The sequence below is a fragment of the Chiloscyllium plagiosum genome, chromosome 23 (genome assembly GCF_004010195.1).
Source record: "Chiloscyllium plagiosum isolate BGI_BamShark_2017 chromosome 23, ASM401019v2, whole genome shotgun sequence".
Taxonomy (NCBI): Eukaryota; Metazoa; Chordata; class Chondrichthyes; order Orectolobiformes; family Hemiscylliidae; genus Chiloscyllium; species Chiloscyllium plagiosum.
This window is the reverse complement of record NC_057732.1, coordinates 18,960,962-18,983,308: the sequence shown is the minus strand read 5'-3', so window position 1 is coordinate 18,983,308 and position 22,347 is coordinate 18,960,962. Positions and strand designations below refer to the sequence as shown.

The window sequence follows — 22,347 nt, the reverse complement described above, 5'->3', positions numbered from 1 at the left end:
TTAAACTGGAAAACATCAGATGTAACACAATGAAATACAGTTTTAAACAAGGTTATAGTGCAATCCCAAATTATGTCTGTCAAAAACATAGAAAATTTGATTTATTCAATCTCTCCTGCTTGATGTCACTGGCGAGTTCAGTAGTAACATGTCCTATTAACCTAGTTGCTTAGGTCAGTGATGTTCTGAAGGCAGGATTTTTAACGAAATTAGTCAGAATATTGAATAATAGAGCTTTAGTAAACTAGGACTTAGCTTGAAAATATCCTGCAATTAGCTTATTGAATTCAGATTCCTTCTTTCTATTCAATGCCAAAGTTAATACATCATTTCAACATGGCATCTTTAGATATTTTGCTTCAGATTAATATAAACTGTGTCAGTACCATGAAGCATACTCCGTTTATATCAGAGGTAATATGCATAATTTATTGTTTTAAAAGCATGTAATTACTGTACTGTTTTGGCTTGTTGCTGTCAACGATTAAGTTAGAGAACTGATCTCATGCCAGTTTTCTGTTTTGTGTAAAAGTAGTTTTGGAATGTATTGGTGTTTGACCATGCACTCTTGTTGAAATTGTAAAATTAATCACTTTATTTCATTATTGAGTCTGTAAGTCAGTCATGGAAACTTGTGCAAGTCTGTGTGGACTGGTTGGGAAATATTGTGTTTAATGGTGCTCACCATAATCAATGAGTACAGTGTGGAGCGATGTCTGGAATTTAACTGATACCCAATGAATTGCAAATCACCACAAGTTGTAACTGACCATTAGCCTCAGAATATCTGTAAGTCAGCCTCAACATCACATAAAATTGCTGCATTTGAGTATGAATTAATTTCACAGAAGAATATTATGGCTAGTTCTAAGCAACACAGTGGTCTCAGTGAGAGTTTATTTCCTAAAACACCAATCAAGCATGTAAGAGAAAATGATATTTTATACCATCTCTCTGTTGACTTTCTTCTTCTCCAGACTTATTTTTCATTTTATTTTGCACCCCTATGCATGGGTCCTTTTTTGATTTCTGACTGACCACAGCACTGCTTCTGTCAGTCATGGCTATGTTGCAAGTACTCTCCCCTCAGAGTAAGAGGGTTCTAGGTTGGAACATTACTCCAGGGCTTTTAAAGCTAGTGCAATAGACTTGGTGTAGTGCTGAGGGAATGCCGAATTGTCAGAGGTGCTGTCTTCCAGACGATTTGTTAACCCTAGGCTCCATCTGTTATTTCAGATGAACATAAAATATCCCATGTTTGGAAGAAGAGGATAAAATTATTTATGTACTGTCCAAAATTTATTGCACAAACAAAATTACCAAGATTAAATATCTGGTCGTTATCATGGTGCTGTTTACGGAAGCTTGCTCAGTGCAAATCCACCGAGTGTTTCCCACATTATAAAGGCACTTCATAATATTTTAAAATCTTACATTGGCTTTCAGATGTTTGCTTGTGGGTAAAAGGCATTATTAAATGCAAGTTAGTCTTTTTTATACTGTTTCACTATTTACGTGCATTTAGATTTCACATTCCCCTCTACATTACCTGAATTTTCTTTCTTCTTGGATACTCTTTTTTTTCACTTCACCTCATTCTATATTTATCCTCATTTTCATTTCTATTGTCAAGCTGACAGCTGCAATAGTGCCCTTTGTTTTATTTTCTGTCTCTTTTGTCACCTAGCGAGTGTTGCCTTTGGTTGTTCTGCCTTTCCCCCTAGTTTAGCGTACCTTGAATCTTTCAAACCATCTCCTGTTTAAAAGCAGACTATTGTTCCATTATAGTTGTGCCTGTCAACTTTGATTCTCATTAACCTGGTCCAAATCCGTTCCGACCCCACCGAAACTGGCTTTCTTCCAATTAAATATTTTCACATCAGATGTAAATGTTCCCTCACTGACACTTGATCTACTGACCTACTCATTCCCCAGAATTGTTTCCTCTCTGTAGTCTCGTAAAAAGCCTGCATTAGCTTACAGCATTCACTGTGCTATCACTGTTTATAGAACTTGCTTGAAAAGCAGTCTGCAATCACTGCCTGGAAAAAAATATGGGGGCAGTGGCTTCCCTTAGGACACCATGCACTCATTAAGTTCCATTAGAGAAAACTATGCCCTTATAAGTGTAAAAACAATGTGTGCAAACCTACTGTGCTTTGATCAAGCACATATCTTTCAATCCATCACTTATTTCAAGTTGCTAGGCACAAGGGAAATATCCAAATATGACCTGAAAAGACATGCATTTTTAATTCTTCTGTTGTTGTATTTGGACATTTCCCTTGTGTCCCAGTGACCAGACATGATGCCAGGAATAAATTCATCTGAGTAATCGATACCTGCGATGGTCTTCCAAATAAGGCTTTGGACTGTGGGCAAAATTTCATCTCATTTAAAATCCATCCACTTGCACAGAATTAACATCGGGCCCTTTGACATTGAATTACTTAAAGAAAAGGCAGTTGGAAGCTCTGATGGGAGATAACTGGTTCTGATGGAAACTTGAGCTGTGCAGTATCTATCAGCTCTGTTTACCTTGTGAACAGAAAATTCCATTGCTCAATATGTATCTGGCTAGGTGATGCTATGATATGATCTGTTCATTTGTTTGATCCAATCATAAAGACTTTAATGTACATTACTTACACTGCTGTGAGGCTCTGTACATCCAACCAATCCAGAAGCAGGAGTAGACCACTCTGTCCCTCAAGCCTGCTCTGCCATTTAGTGAGATCATGGCTGGTCTGATCGTCACTTCAACTTTCCTGCCCAGCCATGATATTCACCCCCTTACTGAACAAGAATATCTACACTTTTTCTTGAGCAATATTCAAAGATTTGGCTTCCACCACCTTGGTAAAAAGAAAGTGATTAAAACACGTGACCCTGTATGAGAAAATAAAAGTGTGCCTCAGATCTGTTTTAAATCTGTGAGCCCTTATTTTTAAACAATAACCTGGAGTTCTAGATTTTCCATAAGAGGAAATATTCTGTGCACACTCACCCTGTCAGGACCCCTCATGATTTTATGTTGCAATCAAGTGGCTTCTTGCTCTTTGAAACTCCAGCAGATCCAAATCTTATTCTGTCCCACCCCTGCCTTCCTCATAAGGCAGTCTGCCAACCTCAGGTGTCAGTCTGATAAACCTCTGCCCTTTTATGTCCTTGCTTAAATAAGGGTGACCAATATGATACACATTATTTCAGGTGTGATCTCACCAGGAATGGTTGAGTAAACTGCTTCATTGCTGGGATCATGCTTTGTAAATTTATTATGGTGTCTTGAATTTAGTCATTTTTGTGAAGATTTGTCACTCAATTGAAAACCTGTCAAGTTGGACAAATCTATGGGCAGTGGTCTATCAAATCAGTTAGATATGGCATGTATATGAGAAGAGCAGTATTGAGTAAACATTATCTCTATTTTGGTCACCTTGCTACAGGCAGGGTGTTATTCAACTGGAAAAGGTGCAAAAACGTTTTACAAGGATGTTAATGAGACCGGAAGGTTTGCTATATAAGGAGAGGCTGGGACTTTTTTCCCCTGCAGTGCAAGAGGCTGAGAGGTGACCTTATGGATGTTTATAGCAGATAAGATGAATAGCCAAGGTCTTTTCTTCAGGGTAGAGGAGTCCAAAAATAGAGGACATAGATTGAAGGAAATAAGAAAAATATTTAAAGGGACCTGAGGAGCAACTTTTTCCACACAGAGGGTGGTGTGGTTATGGAATGAACTGCCACAAGAAGTGATAGAAGTGGGTACAGTTACAATATTTAAAACACATTTGGATAGTCACAGGAATAGGAAAGGTTTGGAGGGATATGGGCCAAATGGCGGTAAATGGATCTAATCCAGTTTAGGAAACCTGGTCAGTATGGATGAGTTGAAGTGAAGGGTCTGATTTCATGTCCGATGACTCTATGACTCTTGTGTGGATCAGCATAACAGAAAAACATTGTGCAAAAGAAGGGATGAATATGCATCATACAAATTAACATGTCCAATCAGTGAAAAACAGTAACTGTGCTAAATGGAATGCTCACCTACAATGCCAAAGTCTTCCAGTACGTTTGACAGGATCTGATGCTTAAACCGTCCCATGCTCTCATCAGCCTGCATTGTGACTATTCTGTCCAGTTGGGGTCACCAAGACATTAGACTGATGCCTTGGAACGGGAGCAGAGAAAGCCGATCAGACAGATGCTTGATATCACATGAATTCAAAAGAAAGGTTAGAAGAAAATGATTGAAATATATTGCTTTTACTGCTAAGTAGATCATGGTATTTGAGAAGGAATTCTGAACTTGAAGAGAAATATAAAGGATACAGGAGAAAATAATTCTAGTGTGAAAAGCCCAAAGGATCAATAATTTCTTGGCATTCTGAAATTCATTTCACAAACTTCAGCTATTCATCTTGGGCAGAGGCAATCGAGGAGGGTAGCTGAATGAAAATTGGAACTGGAAACAAAGAGGGGGAACAGTTTGCTGCGGTAACTGCTAGTTATCATTGGGGCATTGCTGCAGAAAGAGAGGCATTTTGGCAGTGAGGAATAAAATAGGAAAGAACTTTACGAACTCGAACATTTCCTCAGAGTTCACTGGAAGAATGTTTCAATACTGTGACAATTGATCTGCAGGAATAAAATCAGTGAGAGCAAGTACAGCTAAGTGTCTCATCTTCATCTGGTGTTTTTCTCCAAGCTGATCATGTTGCAACAAGCAAATTTGGAAGACTGCATTAAGAGTGAGTGGGTGTGCACACTGGATTGTTTACTTCTCTTCTAGATGTTTAACTATGGGCTGGAGAGTTACTGTTGGACTTGAGACTGTGGATGTGAAGGACCTTCTCACAGGCCTTTTTTACAAAAAAAAACATGTTGGGCCGAAGGAAGTATGGAAGCATGAATTCACATTTAACTGTGTTACTAGGAATAAGATATCCAAGTTTGAATGATTGAAAGGACTGTTGCCAGAGAGAGATCCTTCCCATAGAATAGCCTTTCTGGTCAGATGAGAGACATTTGGTTTTTTTTGGAAGATGGAGCTAAAGTCCTTTAAATAGCTTTACTTTGTTTCCATTTGTGTTCAAAGCTGCATTTCTGTTTTATTTGAAACCTTATTGTAGTTATAATTGAGTTTTCTAAATATTCAAAGGGAACTAGAATTTTCAAATACTTTAGTATATCGTTTTTGTCAAAACGCTTCATTGCTTGTGGATAACAATGTTGTAATTCTTGTGATACTGAGAAATGTGGCAACTTATTTGTAGCATGGTTCAACAATCAATAAAAGACTAGCTGATCAATTTTTAAAAATGACTTTGCCTGAGGAACAAATGATAGTTAAGAAGGAAAGAGAACTCTCGAGCTCCTCCGCCTGTATTGCCATAGGATCAATACTCTCCTCCTGAAATGATAGGGCCTCTGATTCTCGTTCAAACAATGGGACCTTTAACTGCATGCATACTGAAGTAGCAGCTCATATTTGTAGTTAAGGCTCAAAAAGGATTTGATTGCAATGTCCTGATTTAAAGAGGAAGACGCTAATGCTGATTCAAGCCTGACATCCAAGATGCAATGTGGATTTACTACCATATACTAACGTTGAGAAGATGCTGTTAGATTGCCTGATGTGGAAAACTAGGATTTGAGGTTCAAAGGGCGATGCAGCGCAAGCCGCATTTCAAAATCATGGTCTTGGACATTGTCTCAGGATTTCAATGCCCCCACGGCAGTTGGGTGAGGAATGGGCAACCCACCACAGACAATTAATGACTACTTAAACTTCTTAAGAAACTGGTGACAAGGTCTCTGTGATTGTAATCTTTATTTTGGGAAACCCAGTCTGGTGTACAAAGGTGCAGAGCAGTCAGGTTCACTGCGAAGTTTGCCTGGGCCTACCTGTGCTGGCTCCATCTCCACTGTTACCTCGCCTGCATGACACTTTCATCCTGGTTGGCATTGCCACCTCTTTTAAACTTCTTCTCTCTGGCAAGGCACAGGCAGTCCTTAACATGTTGCCTGCTATTGTCATTGCCAGTCATGCACCTCCTGCCTACTGGACTCAGTCCCAATAATTGGATATCAAGCTTGTCTGCTCTCCACTTGGCCCATTTAAATTTAAAATAGCATTACAAGGTCAATGCAACTCAAGCTGTGGTTGTGACCAGGAATTCACCTGGCATCATCTACATGTAGCTTAAAAAAAACATTCACCACAATGGCCTCCAGCACATTTTCACCTGATCTTAACTTTTGACACAATTTGCTTTATGACAGTATTTTCATGTAACTCTCCTGCTATTTCTGCATTGTTCACAGAGTAAGATTTGAATTTAATAAAGCAAATTTAATATATTTTCTCACTGGATATTGTAATCATGACTAGTCTTTATTACACTCCCTCTGAGGCAAGTTTTTAAAGCTGTTTTGTCACTGGTTGTGAGTATGGTTGGCTAAACTGATACGTGTTGTCATTTCTAGTTGTTCTTGAAAGCAGTCAGCCCCCATCTTGAAATACTGTAGTCTGAGTAACACACCCACAGTACTGTTAGTGAGGGAAATACTTATCCTAAAGCAAGACCAAAAGTTATTGCACCTCACTGGGGTAATGCACTGGAAATCAAACCCCACCATTCCCGTTATCACCACAAAGGTCAACGATTTTAAAAAGTATGAGAAGTTCCCCAATTTACCTGACATTCAGGCATGGCAGGGTAATAATAAACACAAACCAGGTATTTGTGGATTGAACAAGAATTGTCACTTCTTACAGGTTGTAAGACTCTAGCTCCAGGTCTAGTTATAAACTATTTGCATATAAAGCCACTAACTAAAACTCTAATCTCTTCATAAACTCCCCTCTAACGTTCAAATAGACAAATAGACAATGTAAAATAGGTTATTGGGCAGAAAGTCAAAACTGGAATAACAGATAAGTAGTCTTTGTTACCAGATTGTATGGCTGAGACAATCTTCACAATTCTTCTGCTAATCAACGCACTGTTTCACTCCCCTTCACTCACCTTCCTCTGGATGCTTCTACTGGTTGGTGAGAGACACCGGATGCCTGGTGCATTTCGAGAAGCTCTCTGACTTATCAGATAAACGTCACTGCTTACAACAATTCGTGCTGGAAAGGTAATTTGGTTTTCTTCAGGCTTCCAGTGAGTTTTGACTGCAAAGAACAATCAGACTGTTCGTGAGGTGGGGGATAAACTGAACATAGAACGTAACAGTGCAATATTGGCCTTTCGGCCCTCAATGTTGCACCAATCTGAAGCCCATCTAACCTTCACTGTTCCATCACCATCCATATGTTTATCCAATGACCATTTAAATGACCTTAAGGTTGGTGGGTCTACTACTGTTGTAGGCAGGGCATTCCACACCCCTACTTCTCTCTGAGTAAAGAGCCTAACTCTACCTATATCTGTTACCCCTCACTTTAAAGCTATGTCCCCTCGTGCTAGCCATCACCATTCGAGGAAAAAGGCTCCCGCTGTCCACACTATCTAATCCTCTGAACATTTGTGTCTCTCTTAGTCAACATTGATCACCTGTCACTGTCACTGCATCTTTACCTCTTTGGCTCCAAATCATGAGAGCGCAAATTTCAGCTACCGTTTTTTAAACAGTTGGAGCCACGATGGTAACAATGGGTATCAGAATTGCTTTCAAAACATACAGCCTCCCTTTCAGACGCTGGTTTTAAAGCAGCTCTTTCCCCTTTCAGCCCCAAGTTTTCAAAAGCACAAAATAAAAAGACACAGGCTTTATACTGTGCATTGCGCTCCAGTAGTGGTCTCACCAAAGCCTTGAATAACTTCAGCAAGACTTTCTTACTCTTAGACTGCATCCCTTACAATAAAAATTAACATTAAATTTACTATCTAGCTTTCTATTGCCAGAAAACCTGTGCATATTACACTTTGACCCTCCCACCCCATCTAAATCATCAATACAGATGTAAATAACTGAGGCTTTGTGAAACCCTGCTTGTTAAAACTGCCAAAACAAAAATATCCTGTTAATGTCTACTTGCTGTTGTTTGTTTGTTTGTTTGTTTGTGAACAATCATTAAGCCAAGTTAAACTGACATATTACCCACTAATACCATGAGTTCAATTCTTGTACAACTACTTCTTCTTTGATATTTTATTGCATGTGTTCTGGGAATATTATCTCCTGAAATCTAATATGCAGTTATGTTATGATGTATGATATTAAAACAAAGTAAATGAATTTCCAAAATGTGTTCCATTTAGATTTAAATTTATTTAACTGAATTAGTGACATAGATCTCTCTCTTGGAGGAGCTATAGTGTAATGCTAAGGAAAATGTCATCAGCTGTAGTAGAATACACACTCCTAAGCTTAGAGTGAGGCCAAGGGACCTTTACTATGCAGTTGTGTGATATACATTGTGTAGGAATAGTGAATGCTTTCAATTGGATTGTCAGTAGATCCCTCACTGATTAGTTCTCACTCAAGTTGATAAAGATTATTTTAAAATGGGCAATTACTATTTTAATGTCTGGCATGTTACCAAGAATGTGTCTGTTTTTTTGGATTTGACTGGCTTTTTTGCTCCCACTTCTCTCGGCTTCCCACTATCATCATCTTCCCATACTAACGCTTAATACCACTCTACTTCAGGTTCTGTGGGGAAATAAACCACTGTATTGAAGTTCTGAATTTTGTCATGTGTTTCCCTACACCAACATATTCCTCCTGCAACTTAACAAGTGATGTTAAATATAAGCTATGACTTACTGGAATGTGCAACATTACAGACCAGGCCTTGAAATGGTTCTGTTTCTCACAGAATGTGATTTTTTTTCTTCTTCCCCTCCTGAGAGGGGGTTTCACATTCCCTTCATAGCCTCTCTGCTTCAGTCAGAAAACCCATGTTAAGCTATTGTCATTATCCTTAATTGTTAGTTCTTGCTTTATCTCTCCTTCTGTGGTTGTACGTATACCGACAATTTTGGACATGGATACCTGATCATGAGAAATGCGATACCAATGCTACCACTTGGATTTTACAGTTTTGTGATTCCTACAGCTTAAGACACTTGAAGTGTCTTTAGCTGTAGGAATCACAAGGCTGTAATTTATAACAGTGACTTAAAGTTAATGTTATTATACTAAGAAAAACAACAGGACTCAATAGTTTACTGTTCTTTGAAGACAACTAGGGTACAGTGCTAAAAGGAAATTTTAACAGCTTCTGCACTGGCATCAGCAGGATTTGCTGTGAGTTTACTATTTTGAAAAGCTGCTACAATTAACCATTTTGCAGAGATAGAGTTTTCAGTGGCTATATTTAAATATAGCTTGCTGTATTGGTGATTTTAGTTTATAATTGCAATAAATACTTTGTTCATTCTAATGATTATTATCATTTGTTTGCTAAATGAGAAGAAAGGACCAAACACTTTATAGTTAAAAGATCCAGATTAATCAAAGATAGGAGAAAAATATTAATGCCCAAGAGACAGGGAAAATAGATGAGCATTGATAGCTCTGATATGGAGTTAGCAGCAGTAGCACAAGGAATTAAGCTGAGTGGTCATTTCCTGTGCTGAAATATTTATGATCCTATTTGAATATACATGGGTAGACAAAACCCTGCAGAGAAATAAATTATCATAACTGCTGGTCTACCTCTGCAAAATTCAAGTTCGTTCTCCTATTGAGACATAGCAACACAGTATAAAAATAAATAATGATGCATAAATAGACATCAGTAGTATCGTTGAATAAATCAGTGGTGTATACACATAAGATGTATATAGAGGTTATTTCTCATTAAATTAATATTCATAGCCTCGTTTTTTCTAATATATATTGTGATTTGTCAAGTTGAGATTTGCGATTCTGTCAGGGAGAAATGATTTGATGTTGGGTATGAAAGTTCGGAAGAAGTGATTTCCTTGGCCACAACAATCTCAAAAAAGACATGAAATGGTGACAAGGGACTTTAGGCACCAGTTCCTAGTCAATGAGTTATTATTTGCAATAAGTATTAAGTATCAATTACACCTTAAGTATCAATTACAATTAAGTATCATCTATTCAAACTGTCACGTATACTCTGCTGCCAAATGCAAAGGAAAAATTAAATTGCTTTTGCATTATGTACTACTGAAATTAATTTTTTTCAAAACTTGCCATGTAATTACTGGGAATGGGTGAAGATGAATGAAAAGAATTATTTGAGCTGCTGTTGTATAAGAGTAGTTTCCAAGCATGATAAAATGTAGGCAATTTTTTGGAAATGTATGTATGTTATTTTCACCAAATTGAGAGTTCTTCTGAATATTTGTGCAACACTACTGGTTAACCCCTGATTCCACCAAGTTCCTTTTACTCAACCTGTTTCACCCTCTACCTATACCCGCGCACATGCGCGCGTGCACACACTTTCTTGTTAATTCATTTGTGAGATGTTGGTGTTACTGGCTAGCCAGTATTTATTGCCTGTCCCTAGTTGTTCTTGAGAAGGTGGTGGTGAGCTGCTTCTTGAACCATTGCAGTCCACCTGCTGTGGATTGACCATAGTGCCATTAGGGAGGGAATGACCTGCTCAATTGCATTGGCTACCAGTTTCATTTTAAAATTCTCATCCTTGGTTTCAATTTCCCTCCGTAGGCTTGCTATTTGCTATCCTTGGTGAACTGTGCACTCCTCCAATTCTAGTATCCAGTACGCCCTCCCATTTGAGTCCAACATGATTGGTAACTTTTCTTTCAGCTGCTAGAGCCCCAGAGTCTGGAAATCCCTCCAGTTTCATTTGTCTTTTCCCCCTCTCTCTTCTTTTATTAATTTCCTCTTGGATTGAGCTTTTGGTGATTTGTATAGCTTGGTGTCAAATTTTGTTTGTTACTTCCAGCGTGAAATGCTTTGGAACATGTTGCTACGTTAAAATGATGCAGAAAAGCAAGTTCCTCTTGTACTCAGTCAAATGATTTTCAGCAAATGAAAACTATTTTGAGGTCAAGGACAAAGGCATTTCATGTCAAGCAACCATAGGAAATGGAGGATATCCGGTTTTACTTCGAAACCATTGTGTAAGTTTTTGCTGTTTGATAACAGTGTAGTTGCACTATGATTTCATTTTCCCGTAGAAATTTTCCCCTCTGTACTTGCAGTTGAATTCTGTTATTAGTTTGCATTTGCAGTGTCTTTTTTTCTAAAGGTGCTGATGACACTGAAGAATAGCTAGGAGACAGCCTCAACGTTGATCGGGAAAATTTTTATTGCATTCTTTGGAATCACTTTGTGTATCTAATATTGTAGAATGTATCTATGATGAGTTAATACACCCACCTTTGTGGACATTTATGTGTACAGATTCAATTTGCTAATACATATTATGCATGTTAAACAGTGGAAATAATCTTATTTCTCCCACTCCTGAAAGTCTAATGTCACTGATTGGTGACATTTGGTCATTTTAAAAGTTATGACCAAAAGTTTTGATGTGCAATTTGTCAGGATGGAAACAATAATGAAGCTTCAGAACTCATTGACACTTTCAAATAAGGGAAATCACTAAGTAACTTCTACAATACCATTAAAACACTGTCTCTGGTAACTTTTCTTTGTAATTGGTTTGTGAATGCAGTTTACATTATCACTGATCAGACTGGAAACCTGAAAAAAAAACTCAGTGGGAACAGTATGTAGGTGATTAAAATTGGAATTAACATGCATAATCCAAGTAAGTGGAATAATAAGATTTGTAATTTAATATGCAAATTAACAAGTTTATTGCAGTTAATGCTGCTGAAGTAATGAGTTATTTCTGAATCATATTAAAATTGTTGATACAATATCTGAAGAGACTCTTTCACTCTCCCTAATCTCTGTATAATGCAGCTATAAATAAAATGTGGGTGCTGTGCAGCTCTCCCTTCCAAAGCGTTTACTTGTTGACCGGAAAATTGCAAGTAGCCATTGCATTCCCTGATACCTAAGCTAACGTGAATAGAATGATTAGATTAGATTCTCTACAGTTTGGAAACAGGCCCTTCAGCTCAACAAGTCCACACCGATCCTCCGAAGAGTAACCCACCCAGACCCATTTCCCTCTGACTACTCTACCTATCACAATGGACAGTTTAGCATGGTCAATTCACCTGACCTGTACATCTTTGGACTGTGGGAGGAAACACAGAGCACCCGGGGGAAGCCCACGCAGACACTGGGAGAATGTGCAGACTCCACACAGACAGTCACCCGAGGCTGGAATTGAACCTGGGACCCTGGTGCAGTGAGGCAGCAGTGCTAACCACTGAACCACCGTGTCGCACCAATCTTTTTGTTTGTTTTCCCAATTATTTAGTCAGTAGTCAATGAGCCACAACAATCTATTAATTTGTATTTCCCAATAAGAAATATCAGTGTTTTTTTTTGCACAAATGCAGTGTGATCCTGAGCACCTCAGGGCAGATAATGCATGGTTTGGTGAAGCATCAACTTCCACAGCTCAGTGTCAGAGGTGAAAAAAATCTGAGACCGAGTGCTTTTCCTGTTTCCAGGCTCCTTACCACTCCATAGACCCTCAAATAGATAACCCTTCTCTTCACATCTGTCAGCTTCTCAGAATTAGGAGCCATAGTCCTATTGGGGTTGAACTGTATCAGATAGTAAAGCTTGTTGGATTTTGTACTCCATGCTTCTATTTGTAAAGTCATCAAAAGGCTCAGGTTTCTGTATGATTCATCCTACGGCCATGGCTTTGTCAGACAATTACACACAACTTGATTATTCTGACCCTGTACAATATTAGACAATAACAATGTCCAAAATATTTGAAGCTTACAATAAGCATTGCAAATAATAATCCCATATTTTAATGAAAATATCTTGAACTGTAACTAACACATTGTATTATCGCTTGACTTCTGGTTTCACTTCCAAGTTTAAAATTGGCAAAAACTTCCAGTAGTTAGTGTAGCACATTCACCTGGAAAAATGTACACTTTCTATCCACACAAGGGGGCTTTGAAAACAGAAAAATTAACTTTACCACTGAGTGATAAATAGTTTCTCATTTGGTTTGAAAAATCTACACTTACAAATGTCCAAGATGGAGGAAATAATAGGGGAACAAAATACTGCGGATGCTGCAAACTAAGTAACCCCACCTCCACCACCACCTCATTTGCCATTTGTCTGGTTACTGTTATTCAGATCATTTTCCTTGCAGCTGCAGCAGATGTGGCATTTTATATTCACTTCGCATAATGTTATCAAAGGCCATAGTTACTCATCTCAGCATTATCAGCATTAGATTCACTGCTGGATGCCCTTCTCTCCTTTACATGGTGATCCTCACTACAACCAGTACTCAATACTGCTTCCTCCGCCTCCTTCCCTCTATGCCTCTTACCCCCAACTCCCCCATACCTCACTATGGTCACCATTGCTTTTCCCCTTTGCATTTATTTATTATTCATTCAAGAAATGTGAGCATCATTGATGAAGCAGCATTTATTGTTCATTGCCCTGAAGGAGGGGGTCGTGTGCACTACCATGAACTGCTGCGGTCTAGTTATTTGACACATCCTCAGTGCCAGGGGTGAAACAAATCTGAGCTAGAGTGCTTTTTCTGTTTCCAGGCTCCTTACCACTCCATAGACCCTCAAATAGATAACCCTTCTTTTCACATCTGTCAGCTTCTCAGAATTAGGAGCCTTCGTCCTATTGGGGTTGAACTGTATCAGATAGTAAAGCTTGTTAGGGACAGTATTTTGTTCCCCTGTTATTTCCTCCATGTTGGACATTTGTAAGTGTAGTTTTTTTCAAACCAAATGAGAAAATATTTATCACTCAGTGGCAAAGTTTATTTTTCTATTTTCAAAAGCTGTTAGGGAGAGAGCTCCACCATATCAGGCTGATTTTATTTTTGTGATTTTGATGCTCTTTACTGTTATAGCTATACTTAAGACAGTTTCCTGATCAAATTCACTCTACTTAAGGCTTTTAGTGACTTTTCCTTGAACTTAAACTTAGTGCCAGTATCTGTGACAATGCTGGATGAAGTGAGATGTGGAGTGGGACATTCACTGATTTCCCCTTAGGAATAATCTCAAGCAGGAAAGAAGAATAAGATTTTTTAAAAATCCTCCAGATAATGACAACCAAGATAAGTAGGATTATAAAACCTGTAAGTAAAGAAATCCATTAAAGGGGATTTAGATAATGCCTGCAAAGGATTGTAATCAACGCAGATTATTAGATGGACAATCAACACAGACTCTCCAAGCTTAGTTCTGTAGATGCACATATGCAAATAGAATACTGGCCATTTCCTAAAATTCAGGCAGCTGCTTCATCTTGGCTGGTGCAGCCCTCATGTGAATTCTCTGCTGATGGCTGTGAGTAGCTTTGGCCTGCAAGCAGCTCCCATTAATGACCATGTTTGCAGGAGCCTGGGCCCCTTTCAAACACAGCTGTGTACATGCCATCTCTCATTAGTTCGCATCTAACATTGCGTGACTGTGTTAAAGATGACCTGTGAAAGGTTATCTGTTCGTTCTGTTGTTCACTTTTGCAAATGTCTTTTACTTTTTGCAGGATAAAAGCTGCTTGCAAAACAAATGAAAACTGATAATAGCATTTGTATCTTGTCTCACTGAAAGATACAGTGGTTAAGTGTTGACCATTGGCCTATTTTTCCTGGTAAGGAAGGTCCTCCAATTCAAAGGTACATATGCTTCTCTGATGTCATTGAACTTTTTCCTGTTTGCTCTCAGAAATGATGGATCTCAGGTAATGGTCACCTCCACTATATTCCATGCCCAGGCTTACTGTGATACAGTGTCTCCAATCTCTTACTCAGTGTATGGTGGGTGCAGTTTTACTGGCTGCTGACTTGCTCACGGGACACATGTTCTGGTATTTGGGCAGATTATTTTGCTGGCTCTGCTGGGTGGATCATCTGCTTATACAGTGAAGAAAAGTCCATTCCCCATTCCATTTCTGATTCAGCTCATATAAGCTTTAAAAGGCCCTAAAGCTGGACAGCTGATCGCTGCCTGGAGTGAGATGAGACGCTCTTTAATATGCACATTGATGTGTTGTCACATACTCCAGATTCTGTGCAGACAACTGCATTGGGTTTTTTTTCTTCTCCTGAGGACAGATACATCTTTCAATACTGTCCCCAGGCCTTCCTACTTTCTTTCCTTCGCCAGTGTGCTATGACAGGATGCTCAATAATGACACATAACACTTAAAATGCATGGTGTCTTCCTTTGACATTATCTGGCTCTGCCCAAAATCTGTCTGTAGTAAACATCTCCCATCTGGCATTCTAGTCTGTTTACTTCAACATCCCTTGGTCAACTGCAATTCAGAATTCCTTACACTTGATTTGGACTTAGACATTGAATGTTTATGTTACAGCAAGGTCAAAGAGAACTACTGAAAATCTGGTCCTCTTTCCTATTGTCCTGTAATCAGTATGACTTTTGAAAAGGAAGATACAGAGATTCCACAATGACAGCATTTAATGTTTAACATGTATAAATAGAACATGCTTTTATTGCACATGATGGTTTAAATGCTTTATGTTGAAATACTGTTGCTTCAAAGATGTAATACAGTCAAAACGATGAAAACTGTTGAACTATATTCTTCATTGCCTGCCAATTTGGGAAGGTTTTTGCTAGATGCATTCAGAGATGTCGTGCCATAACAGGCTGGGCTTCACTTTTTTCCTAATCTTAGTTTATGAACACGGAACACTTACCATAAATAGCTGAAATGCTTCAGGAATCAATAGTTTGAACTGGCTATACAATTAATTAGCTAAAATGCAGAATGGTTGGGCATTTTCCCTTGTAGTTTTACATTGATTTATACATGCTAGAAAAATTAATAAATGCACAGTATCTGGGAAATGATGATAAATGACAGCACTTTTGTAAGTGATTTTGTAGATCACAATTGATGATTATATATTGTGCACATAGATTACTTTCAATAGAATTTTAAATACCTTCTACAGTAGGTCTCTGAGTAGCTGTGCTCAGCCAGACATTCAGAATTGACACTCAATTAACTTGTTAAATTACAAGAAACACCTTGTATTGTAATAGACACATTTATTAGCAATTCAAATTAGTTGAGTGAAATCAGTTGAAATTCTAAAATTATCGTCTTACTCCATAACTAGAAAATGCTTTAACAGACTTTAAATATGGACTATTTTGAGACTGATAGTATAAGACATGCTGGAAACGAATAGTTGTTACAGCAACTAGCTAACAATCTATATTTGTCCAATATTTATCAAAGTGAAGCTTATGAGCAACATGATTTTCTTTTGCTTTTAGGAATAATGTTTATAGTAACCTAAGAACTGTCTGTGCCAATTAGAAAATGTGCAGTTCAATGGTTTTGGGATAATCTATGTCACAATCCTTGCCACTAAGATTTCAGAAAGGTGAATCTGTAAAATCAGACAGAAATAAATAATTTGAGTGAATTAAAATGTGACTTCAGAGCAACAATATGAATTTAACATTCAGCTGGAGGTTTTAAAGGGAGGAAAGGAGCAGATTCCTTCCCAAATCCCTGAAGGAGTGGATTGGTTTGGGATTGGTGTACAAGCGAATTACAAATCTTGAGCAAACTTGCAATTGTGTCATGGAGCTGCACGTCATTGAGTATAAATATCACAGTGTGTCAGAACATTCAGGAAGAAATGGGACTTGATGGGTCATTCTAGAAGACGTGCGAGTGAGGCTCTCTGGAAGAAACACAGAGCATCTGTGAAGTTATGAAGGAGCTAGATTAGTCATAATGTAATTTTAAAATAAGAGCCTGGTCTATCTCCGATTATCATATACACAGGAACCTTGATTATCTGAAGGACATGGGTGGGGAGTGTTTCACTTGGCTAATTAAATTCTAGGTAGTCGAAGGCTGGATAACATAGTTTAGCCAAGCATCGGGACCTTGTGATCTTACCGGATAATCTTATATTCGGTTAATCAGATGCCAGATAATCAAGGTCCCTCTGTATTGTGGTATTTAGCATTAATGTCTAATAAATAGTCTTACTTTGAAGTCTAAGCCTGAATACAGACAGTCATTGCTTTCTCATTGATCTGTCTGGAAAGTGTCCGAATACATTCTGTGATATCAAACCACAGCATCAGGAACAATGACTGAAAGGGCTCAGTTGATTTTTTTTTTTCAGAAGATAAAATTGGAAGCAATCATTTGGAAGTGACAGATCATTGGGTTATAGAGCCGAACAGTAATGTAATGCAACTGAGGGTGCAGGCAAGGATTTTAGATGTTTTGAGGGCAACAACAGGTTTTAAATTCAAAGTACTAAATTAAAAAGAGTCAACATAGCTCAACAAAAATAGAGAGTGAACTTTATACTTGTTAAGATGACATGAAGCTTTTAATGACTTACTGAGAGATCCAGATCCAGGCAAAGGCTTAGACCATCAGTGTGGGGTAGCAGTTGAAGGTAAGGAAGCGATGGGGTCAGGAAATGATCATTTGTGAGGAAGTGGGGTTCGAATCTCAGCTTTCAGTTGGAACAGAATGCAGACTGCAATCTGAGCATAAGTGAGGAGGAACAGTAACGGGTTGGAAAGTGTGGTGAAGATTTTGTCATGAGTTGATAACTTATCTTTTTCTAGTGATCAGTTACAGAAAGTTAGGACTCAATGATTTAATGTCATGGCCCATTGAAATTTGGGCCGAAAAGCAGCTTTTAATGATTTGTAATTAGGCAAAACATCCAAATAAGGATAAATTTTCTTAAAAGTTCCGTCAAGCGTTTGGGGATATTCCATGACCAGATATTTGACTTAAATAGGATTATGGGAATTGAACCAGACTTGTGTTTATGTTGATAAGAACTTAATTGTAAAGCTAAGAAATTAAAACTTCATTGAGTTTATAACCAAGATTATCAATGACTTCATCCTATTGCACAGTAGATTTATGTAAAATATGTAGCACATTTTTAACAGTTTGTGTGTGAAATTACTGAACTGCCAAAGAGTTATGGCCCTGTGAAACATACCAAAAATACATGGCCAGTATTGACACAAAATACATTTTTAACACAGCAGTGTGCTTTAATTAAAATCCCAGATAATTTTTTCTCTTCAGTGACTGTTTCTTAAAATATTGGAAAAAGAAGGTCACTGTTTATTGGTGGTTGCTGGACTACAACAATAAAAAAGCTCTCATTTTTTTGTTGCATCTCTTGAACAAGGAACAGTATGCTGAGTCTCAAATCTGATTACAGGCTTGAAAGAGGCAACTGTGTCCATTAATGATTGGGAGATATTTGAAGATGAGTGAAGGTATATTGCAGCTTGGGAACTGCAAGAACTTTAGATTGACTGATTTTTCAGGGGTAGGATGTAGCTGATTTAAGTAAGAGCATAAGACATAAGGATGGAATATAGTCGCCATGCTCTCCCTCTCAGTTAAACCACACTGATTCTTTGCCTTGATTCCCAGTATTTCAAGACCCCCTCAGAATCTTGTGTTTTTCAATGTGGTCATTTAAACATCTTCTACACTCCAGATGTGTAGACACAACTTTCTAAGCCTCTCATTAATGGAGTGAACATCTCATCTCGGACTGAATCTGGTGCTGCCTCTAATACAGTATATTCTTCCTTAAATGAAGAACTCAAACTGTACACACAATATTCCAGTTGTGTTCTCACTGCTTTCCATGTCCTTGTAAGCGGATCCCATGTTAACATACATGTACCGTCCTAATACTTGATGCACTTGATGCATGCTCACTTTGTGTTTCTTAATCAAGTAGTCAGAGATTTCTTTGAATATCAATATTTAAAAGCATTGCATCATTCAAGCATTCAAGCATTTTACCGAAGTGAATGATCTCACTCATTGCTTACTGATGTAACATGTATCGTTGCAGCCTCTTTGTCCTTCATATGGCTTATATCTAACTTCACATCATCAGCAAAATTGGATATTTTATCTAAGCCCTTTCCTCTTATATATTGTAAGTTGGTGAGGCCACAGTGCTAATCCTAGAGGTATTCCACTTTGGTTATCCCTTCCCTTTGCTTTCTGTTCACTAACAAATTACCTATCCTTACTATCCTTACTCACACACGTATGAGCTTTTGTCACTTGTCACATTATTAATAATCTTCTGGTGGCATTTTGTTGAATGTCTATAGGAACCAAATATCCTGCATCCACTCATTCCTTTGTATCTAGCTTAATAATTGCATTCTCAAAAATCACTAACAAATTTGTCAGGCACCATGTCCTTTTCACAAAATGGTGTTGTGCAAACATTGCATTTATGACGGGCAAAGGACAACAAAGAACTTAGACTCCAACAACACCCTCGAAACTAGACAGTAACTAAGACATGATATCGTACTCAATTGGCATCCCAGTCACCACCTTCAATATTTTCATTTTTTAATCATTGTTATAAATGTGTCAGCAGCTGTGCCATCTACAAAAGTGGTGTTTAGTTAGCTCAGTTGGTTTACGATGCAGAATGATGTCAATATCGATGGTTCAATTCCTGCACTGATTTATGCAATCATGAAAGTCCCTTGTTATTAACCTCTCCCTTTGCCTGAGCTTCAGGTCAAACTTACCACCAGTCGTCTTGCTGTAGTAGGAGAGCAGCCCTTTACTGTCTACAAAATGCACAGCAGTGACTCAAAAGCTCCATCAACAGCATCTTTCAAACATACGATCTATATCACCAAGAAGGACAAGAGCAGCAGAAACAAGCTCAAACACCAACCTGACGGGGAATTGTATTGAGCTTCCTTTGCTGTTAGTGGATCCACCTCCGAATGGAGCTGTGGGTGTCCCTACACCCCAAACGCTGCAATAGTTCAAGAAGACAGCTTGTTACCACCTTCTCCAGGGCAGTCAGGGACTGTTGGCTGGCCAGTGACACCCACATCTCATGACTGAATAAAAACAATTCTCTTTTAGAAAACAGAAGTGCATTGTGTTGTTGCACACTGAGAATGAAAAATGTAACATAGTATTTAGGTGTGAGCTATTTGTTGGAGAATGGGATATAATTGGACCGTGCGGTGCTAAACAATTCAGTTCTGATTTTAAAGTAAATTAATTTTGCATTTTTCTTTTAAGTTATATTTTTATAAAATTGGAGAACAAGGGAGTAGAATTAGTAGCACAATGCAAACAGTAGTGTTACAGCACCCCTGGTGGTAGCACTCGGGGTTTACAATCAGAAATGCAAGGTTATTAAAGTATAGATATAACATTTGCTACTGGAATAACAAGTATTAACAGATGGTGTGATGCTGAAAAATAATTACATTTGGCTCAAACAGAATGTTTCAAGAGACCATTTCTCTCGCCCGTTACCACTGCCCCCAAAAAATCTTTTCATGATAAATGAAGAAAAAGTAGGAAATGCCTCATGAATAATTTGGAATGTCTTAATATGTTGGATTAAGAAGTCATACCTTACAGGAAAAGGTTATAGATGAAAAAGAAGAATGTTGGGTTCCTGAATGAATACGCCATGGTTAAAATAGTTAGATACACTTAGTTCATCAACTTCACAAACACCTTCCATCCTGACCTCAAGTTCACATGGACCATCTTGGACACTTGCCTCCCCTTCTTGGACCTCTCCATCTCCATTTCTGGTGATCGACTCAACATGGACATCCACTTGAAATCCATCGACTCCCACAGCTACCTGGACTACACCTCCTCTGAACCCACTCCGTAAAAAATGCTATCCCTTACTCCCAATTACTCCACCTCTGTTCCCAGGAAGATGAAGTCCATTCCAGGGCATCCCAGCTGGCCTCCTATTTCAAGTACAGCAATTTCCCCTCCTACATGATCAACAATGCCGTCCAGCGCATCTCCTCCACTTCCTGTACCTCTGCCCTTGAAAGCCCACTTCCCAACTGCAACATGGAAAAACCTTCCAGGTCCTCACCTTCCACCCCACCAATCTCTGGACACAGCGCACTATTCTCGTTTCTGCCACCTACAGTCAGACCCCGCCACCAGTGATATATTTCCCTACCCACCCCTTACAGCATTCCGCAGAGACCATTCCCTCCACAACTCCCTCATTAGGTACACGCCCCTTACCAAACCACCCTCCAGACCTGGCACCTTCCCTTATCACCGCAAGAGGTATAAAACCTTCACCCATACTTAGCCCCTCACCACCATCCAAGGCTCCAAAGGATTCTTCCACATCCAGCAGAAATTTTCCTGCATCTCCATGCACCTTAGCTACTGTGTCTGTTGCTTGCGATGTGGTCTTCTCTACATTGGGGAGACAGGCTGCCAACTTGTGGAATGTTGCAGAGAACATCTCCGGGACAAACGCACCAAACAGCTCCATCACCCTGTGGCTGAACACTTCAACACCCCCTCCCACTCCGCCAAGGAAATGCAAATCCTGGGCCTCCTCCATCGCCAAGTCCTAGTCACCCAATGACTGGAGAAAGAACACCTCATCTTCCGCCTTGGGACCCTCCAACTACGTAGGATCAATGTGGCCCACCCCAGCAGCACCCCCTCCTGTTTATCTGTCAGTCCCCTTGGGCCCTCCCACATTCCTGATGAAGGGCTTATGCCCGAAACATGGACTCTCCTGCTCCTCAGATGCTGCCTGACCGGCTGTGCTTTTCCAGCACCACAAGGTTTCACTCTGATCTTCAGCATCTGCAGTCCTCATTTTCTCCATACATTTAGATAGTAGGGGAGGTAATGGCCTACTGGTATTATCGTTGGACTGTTAATCCAGAAACCAGTGTAATGTTCGGGGACCCAGGTTTGAATCTCGCCATGGCAGATGGTAGAATTTGAATTCAATATAAATCTGGAATTAAAAGTCTAATGATGACCGTGAACCTGTTGTTGATTGTGGGATCACTAATGCCCGTGAGGGAAGGAAACTGCCATCCTTACCTGGTCTGACCAGGTGACTCCAGACGGGTTGACTCTTAATTGCCCTCGAGGATGGGCAATAAATGCTGGCCAAGCCAGTAATGCCCTCATTCTGTGAATGAATAAAAAGAGGAATCAGTTCATTATATAAAGTGTGGTTGTCTCTGCATTCTCCCTAATTGGGTGATGTGTAAATCTGTGATTTAACATCGAGTGGAATGCAGTGCTGTTGTATTCGGATCCATGTTTTATTGAAGTCACTCTTTATATGGTTCGTAGATAATGGCCAAAGGATGTCAACATTCATTAAAATGTCTTCTCCCTTCACTGCACACCAGTTAGACAAAATTTATTCAGATTGATTGTGTACACAATTTATAGCTGTCA

At 38.9% G+C, this 22,347-nt stretch overlaps 1 protein-coding gene and 1 long non-coding RNA gene across 17 annotated transcripts in view; one reads left to right on the top strand and one right to left on the bottom strand.

Annotated features, from left to right (window-relative positions):
* The window catches only part of LOC122561671, a 63,791-nt gene extending 43,884 nt beyond the window's left edge, over positions 1–19,907 (bottom strand). The window contains exons 1-2 of the long non-coding RNA XR_006315084.1: positions 19,808–19,907; positions 7,032–7,183 (exon numbers count right to left, since the gene is read on the bottom strand). This is a non-coding gene — a long non-coding RNA (uncharacterized LOC122561671). The remainder of the gene's footprint in view (positions 1–7,031; positions 7,184–19,807) is intronic.
* anks1b (ankyrin repeat and sterile alpha motif domain containing 1B) overlaps positions 1–22,347 on the top strand; it is an 813,858-nt gene that overhangs the window by 310,268 nt on the left and 481,243 nt on the right. The gene's annotated exons all lie outside the window — the stretch shown is intronic.